The following is a 7,157-nucleotide window of genomic DNA, read 5'->3' as shown; positions in this document are numbered from 1 at the left end:
CAGAGAAAAAGAGGAAGACCCCCAATGAGATGGATTGGCCAAGTGGCAGCATTGATGGACTCAAGCATGGCAACAGTAGTGAGATTGGCCCAGGATCAGGCAGTGTTTCATTCTGCTGTGCAAAGGGTCACTCTGAGTTGGTACCGACTTGATAGCACCTAACAACAACAACAAATAAGGTGAATAGTAATACCAGGGAGGTATACACACTGCTTAGAGCAATTAACCATAGAAGATCAAAAGGACAACATGTGCACAAGGTCAAAGTTCAGAATGTAGGAAATGATAAGGAAGAAGGATGAATAGAAAAGGAAAACAAAGGGAGGAAATGGGATGAGTATTGTTACTTTGTGAGCATTCCAATCATTATCATGAAACAAAATGAGTATGTATTGTTGAATGGAAAACTAATTTATCTCTGTAAAATTTTACCCAAACCACAATAAATATTTTTAACATAAGAATTAGTTTAAGCAACAAATAGAAGGAGAAACTGAATGAATATAGCAAACAAGGAGATTTATGGATTGTAGATGCCCTGCCATCTATCCACACAGCATGATCATCTTCAGAGAAAGTGAATAGTGTCCTTGGGTATGGGGCACAGGATGTCAACTTCACAGAATTTCCAGTAGGAGACAGAGTTACTATGTAGAAAAATCTGGAATGAAGCAAGATGCACAAAACATGAACTGATCTAAGGAGGAAAAGTAGAAGAAGGTGAACAAAAAGGCCTAGGGATCTAGGTGACCACAGAGTAGGGAGAAAGACAGAAAAATAAGGGCAGAACTATTCACCAACAGAGTGAATGTTTGGGTAGGATGGTCTCACAGAGTAGACCTCATAGAATGGTAGCTAGAGAACCTTCACTTGACTGGACTCTCACAGTCCCTACTCTTCACATTTAATAAGGGTCATATCCTGTTCACCAGATGCACTGTACCAGGAATATTCCAGTATTCATACACATGACCAGGGACACACACCCCACTCCTTCCCTGTGCCTTCTGGTAATCAATAATGTGTACCCTCTACCCATGACTGGCAACATGCACCTGCCTGCACAGAAAATGACAGTGCACCCTTGCCCAGAAATCTGCAGCATGTGCTCTTGCACCATTGGATTGGTTACCAAAGTTACACACCTATCTTACCCTCCCTCTCCAGATACCCCGCTCCCCTAGCCAATGATGGTGCATGCTTTTTGTGTCACCAGATCAACTATCAGTGGGATATTCCTAGCCCACCTGGATGCTTAAAACAAATTGTGGAGTAAGTCTCTATACCCTGACCCTGCTGCCCCACCCAACGAGGGACTGGTGATAAGTGCTGCCAAGCCACTATACTGGCAACTAACAGTATGAGCTACCTCGTTCCTCTGTCCAACAACTGGTTTAAGCTCCCATGCCACCTGTGTCATTAGTGAGAGGAAATCTTACTCAATCAACTGACTCCACCAAAATCAACTGATATATAGACAAATATCACAAGCAACAACAATTAAAATAATAAAATAAAGACATCTTAAAGAGAAAAAGAAGAAAAAAATATCCTAATAAATCAAAACAACAAGAATCCGCACAAAGAGGTGGGGCTTGATGGCAGGTTAGATAAAAGCATAGTGCAGACCTCAGACAGTAGTAACACAGAATACCAGTCAAAGCAGGTTCAGGGGACAGTCCCAGAACTCTGAACTACATATGAAGTAATATTTAGAATAATTGAAGGCTTAGTGGGATTTGTAGTAGAAGCAAGTAAGGTGGTGTTTCTGATCTGTGGCTGCCAGCAAGTGCCAGAGCCTCCATCTTGGATATGACAGAATGGGAGCAGGATCAGAGGAGCACTCCATTGCAGAAGTCTGATAGATCATTGGAGATAAAGATAAGAACATTTTTTTCCTGTTCATTGGTGCCTCACTGTTTGTGCACCTCCATTATAGTGATTAGAGGGGGTGCCTGAGCAAGTGGACAATCTCCCATTCTCAGAGGGTTCTACTTGGCATTTGCATAGATCTTCTCAGCAAAGACCACAATGTGCAGAATCTAAGAAAGGGAAGGAATCAACTGCTTAAACTGAATGGTCTCCCAGAATGGCTCCAGCCAGCTGAGTGAGGGGTGTTAAAGTGATACGCGTATTTTCCTACAATTTTTTTGTTGTTGTTGTTTCACAATTATAGACTGTAGTATCTAGTATCTAATCTATTTTTGTTGTTGTTATTGTTTTTGTTGGCTATTGTGGTTTTATTTTTTGTTTTTTTGTTCCCATTTTATCTTGGAGAGGTCATTCTTTCTCTCCCTATGTTACCCAAGAAGACACACAAATTGTGGTCATATAGCCAAGTTAAAAATCATACCCTATAAAATCCCACCATCCAAGCAAGAGCAAATACTAGTTGCTATGTGGTGCTGTGGACTAATGCATCAGACTGCAAAGTCATTTGAACTGCAAGGTCGGTGATTCAAGCTCACCAGCTGCACCTTGGAAACCCTATACAGGGTCACTATGGGTTGAAATCAACTCTACGACACTTAACAACAAAAACATACACCTAATAGACAGCCAACACCTGAGTTGAGTAATAAGAAAAGTGAAAAGGGAAGCCTATCTCCTCATCATATCTACCTGGAGGCATTCAGAAATCTTAAGAATACATCAACATATATTCATCTAATTATTGAAAACACATCTAATTATTGAAGATGCCCAAGAGACAGTCAAAGATATTGGCCCATGTCCAGAAACAAGATAAAGTAACTGAAACAAATGAGCTGGAGGTAGACCTAGACTTCCCATTGAAAGGAGGGCAGCTTTGGTACTGCCTGAGAAGGAATTCTGGAGAATGATATTGAGGTGCATCCAAATGCTCCACAAAGAGGTTGAGAAAAATAAGGAAGAAGTCAAGAAAGCACTGCAAGAGCAATCAAATAAGATATCAATAGCATTGGAAACAATTCAAAACCTGAAAAAAGATGTCCAAATGATAAATTTTGAAATATCAGAAATGGACAATACACTGGCAAAGGAGTAGAATTGAAGAAAGGGAAGCCAGGACCAGTGAGCTGGAAGATAAATCTCTCAATACAGCTAAGATAGAAGAGTAAGCAGAAACAAGGATTAAAAAAAAAAAAAATTGGACGAAAGTTAAGATGCATGTGTGATAACATAAAGAGGAATAACTTGAGAATAATTGCAAATCCATAACAGGAAGAATCGCTGAAGACCACAGAGGTGATAATCGAAGATCCTCTGGAAGAAAATTATCCAAACATCCTGAAAACTGAAAGCATTCAAGAACCTGAATGAATCCCAGTAAGGATAGACTCCAAAAGGAAATCACCAAGACATATCATAATCAAGACGTCCAAAATCAAAGATAAGGAGAGAATCCTGAAAGCAACTAGGGAAAAGAGAAGTGTTACTTACAAAGGCAAGCAAATTAATCTATGATCTTTTTCATGCTTTGTAATTCCATGTTCTGATTTTCAATGGATGTTTACAGCTGTTTTCCTCATTTTGAGTTGTGCCCCATTAGCAAATTAAGGTCATACGAAGTATGAATCTGGGAAAATTGGAAGCTGTCAAAAATGAAATGGAATGCATAAACATCGATATCTTAGGCATTAGTGAGCTGAAATGGACTGGTATTGGTCATTTTGAATCTGACAACCACATGGTTTACTATGCTGGGAATGACAAATTAAAGAGGAATGGTGTTGGATTAATCATCAAAAAGAACATATCCAAATGGGTCATGAGGTACAACACTGTCTGAGATAGGAGAATACCACTATTATTCAAATTTACATGCCAACCATTAAAGCCAGTGAGGATAAAATAGAAGAATTCTATCAACTTCTTCAATCTGAAATTAATCAAACATGCAATCAAGATGTATTGATCATTACAGGTGATTGGAATGCACAAGTTGGGAGCAGAGAGGAAGGATCAGTAGTTGGAAAATATGGCCTTGGTGATAGAATGATGCTGGAGATTGCATAATAGTATTTTGCAAAACCAATGATTTGTTCAGTTCAAATACCTTCTTTAGACAGCATAAGAGATGACTATACACACGAACCTCATTGATGAAATACATAGAAATCAAATTAACTACATCTGCAGAAAAAGACAATGGAAAAGCTCCATATCATCAGTGAAAACAAAGCCAGGGACAGACTGTGGAACAGACCATCAATTACTCAAATGCAAATTCAAAATGAAGCTGAAGAAAATGACAAGTCCATGAGAGCCAAAATATGACCTTGAATATATTCCACCTGAATTTAGAGATCATCTGAAGAACAAATTTGATGCATTAAACACTAAAGACCAAAGATCAGAAGAGTTGTGGGATGACATCAAGAACATCATACATGAAGAAAGCAAAAAGTCTTTGAGAAGACAAGAAAGAAGGAAAAGGTCGAAATAGATATGAGAAGAGACACTGAAACTTGCTCTCCAGCATAGAGATGCTAAAGCAAATGGGAGAAATGAAGAGGTCCAAGAGCTGAACAGAAAATTTCAAAGATCAGCTTGAGAAGATAAAGCCAAATATTACAACAAAATGCGCAAAGATCTGGAATCAGAAAACCAAAAAGGAAGAACATGCTCAGCATTTCTCAAGCTGGGGGAACTGAAGAAAAAATTGCAAGACAAGAATTTGTTATTGAAAGATTCTCTGGGCAAATTATTGAATGATGCAGAAAGCATCAATAGAAGATGGTAGGAATACACAGAGTCACTGTACCAAAAGGAAATGGTTAATTTTCAACCATTGCAAGAGGTAGCATATGAGCAAGAGTCAATGATACTGAAGGAAGAAGTTCAAGGTGCAGTGAAGGAAATGGCAAAGAACAAGGCACCAGGAATTGGTGGAATCAAAATGGAAATCTTTCAAGAAAGTGAGGCGGCACAGGAGGCACTCACTCATCTATGCCAAGAAATTTGGAAGACAACTATCTAGCCAACTGATTAGAAGAGATCCATATTTGTGCCCATTCCAAAGAGAGGTGACTCAACAGAATGCGGAAATCATCAGACAATCTCTTTGATATCTCAAGCAAGTAAAGTTTTGCTAAAGGTAATACAGAAACGGCTACAATCATACATTGACGGAGAACTTCCAGAGGTTCAAGCTGGATTCAGAAGAGGCCGTGGAACGAGAGATATCATTACTGATGTCTGATGGATCTTGGCTGAAAGCAGAGAATATCAGAAAGATGTTTACCTGTGCTTTATTGACTATGCAAAGGCTTTCGATTGTGTGGATCCTGACAAGCTATGGACAGCATTGCAAAGTATGAGTATTCCAGATCACTTAATTGTGCTCATGAGGAATCTGTACCTGTACCAAGAAGCAGTTGTTCAAACAGAGCATGGGAACACTGAATGGTTTAAAATTTAAAAAGGTTGTATTCTTTCATCATACTTATTCAACCTGTATGCTGAGCAAATAATCCGAGAAACTGGGTTATATGAAGAAAAACGTGGCATCAGGATTGCAGGAAGACTCATTAACAACCTGCGATATGCAGATGATACAACCTTGCTTGCTGAAAGTGAAGAAGACTTAAAACATTTACTGATGAAGATCAAAGAGCACAACCTTCGGTATGGATTACGTCTCAGTGTAAAGAAAACAAATATCCTCACCACTGGACCAATAAACAACACTCTTATCAACAGAAAAAAGATTGAAGTTGTCAAGGACTTCATTCTTCTTGAATCAACTATCAACACTCACGGAAGCAGCAGTCAAGAAATCAAACGACGTATTGCATTAGGCAAATCTGAAGCACAAGACCTTTTTAAAGTATTGAAGAGCAAAGATATCAGCTTAAGGACTAAGGTGCACCTGACCTAAGCCATGGTATTTCCAATAACCTCATATGCATGCGAAAGCTGGACAGTGAATAAGGAAGACCATAAAAAAATTGACACATTTGAGTTACGGTGTTGGAGGAGAATATTGAAAGTGCCATGGGCTACGAAAAGAACCAATAGATCCATTTTGGATGAAGTGCAGCCAGAGTGCTTCTTGGAGGCCAGGATGGCCAAACTTTGTCTCTCATACTTCAGACTTATTTTCAGGAGGGACCAGTCACTGGAGAAGGATATCATGTTTGGTAAGGTGGAGGGTCAGAGAAAAAGAGGAAAACCCCCAACAAGATGGATTGGCTAAGTTACAGCATCGATGGACTCAAGCGTGGCAATAATAGTGAGGTTGGCCCAGGATCAGGCAGTGTTCCGTTCTGCCATGAATAAGGTCGCTATGGGTTGGTACTGACTCGATGGCACCTAACAACAACAACAATGATCTTTTAGCAGAAACCATGCAGGCAAGAATCTAATGGTGAGACACATACAAAACCCTGAAAGGAAAAACTGTGAACCAAGAATCATCTGTCCAGCAAAGTTGTCAATCAAATACTATGGTATAATAAAAACATTCCAGGATAAACAGAAACTAAGCAACTTTGTCATAGCCAACCCGGCACTTCATAACATCCTAAAGGTAATTATTTGGACTGAGAACCAACAAGGACAGACAACAACCAGAGATTGACACCCATGGCAGCCCCACCTGGAACTCAATTGACAGATGGCAGAGTCCAGAACAGCACAAAATCACAAAAATGAATTCAGAGGATCTGGGAGGTCAGTCTATGATCACAACAATTACTCTGTGAAAGAAGATAAAAAATATAGGAACAGAGATTCAGGTGATAAAGAGGTCAGGTAGATTTCAAGGTAAAATAGACTATTTTAAATGGAGGAAAAACTTAATAGAATATAGAGTAACCTCAAAGAAAATTAATCCTTCACAACATACCAAGAAAATGAAAATCCAGGAAGAACATGGAAACATTAAAAATATGAAGCTTAGGAAAAGATACCTATACTAAGAGAAAGGAAAAAAAATCTTTGTTGGTTACCAGGGGTTGGAGGGAGGGGACAGTAGAGCACTGGTTAGAATATAGACATATTATGGTTTGGGTGTTGGAGAGAGTAATACACAATAAGGAGGAGGGGGATGGAAAAACAAGGTAGCTAGGACAACACTTAGGCAGGTTTGCGTGGGCTAAATAAGGACAGAGGTAAATGGTGATGTATGCTCAAACTTGGAACAACAGGGCTCTGTGATACAGGGATTGAGG

Source organism: Chrysochloris asiatica, unplaced genomic scaffold (genome assembly GCF_000296735.1).
Source record: "Chrysochloris asiatica unplaced genomic scaffold, ChrAsi1.0 scaffold00392, whole genome shotgun sequence".
Taxonomy (NCBI): domain Eukaryota; kingdom Metazoa; phylum Chordata; class Mammalia; order Afrosoricida; family Chrysochloridae; genus Chrysochloris; species Chrysochloris asiatica.
Note: the sequence above shows the minus strand (reverse complement) of the source record.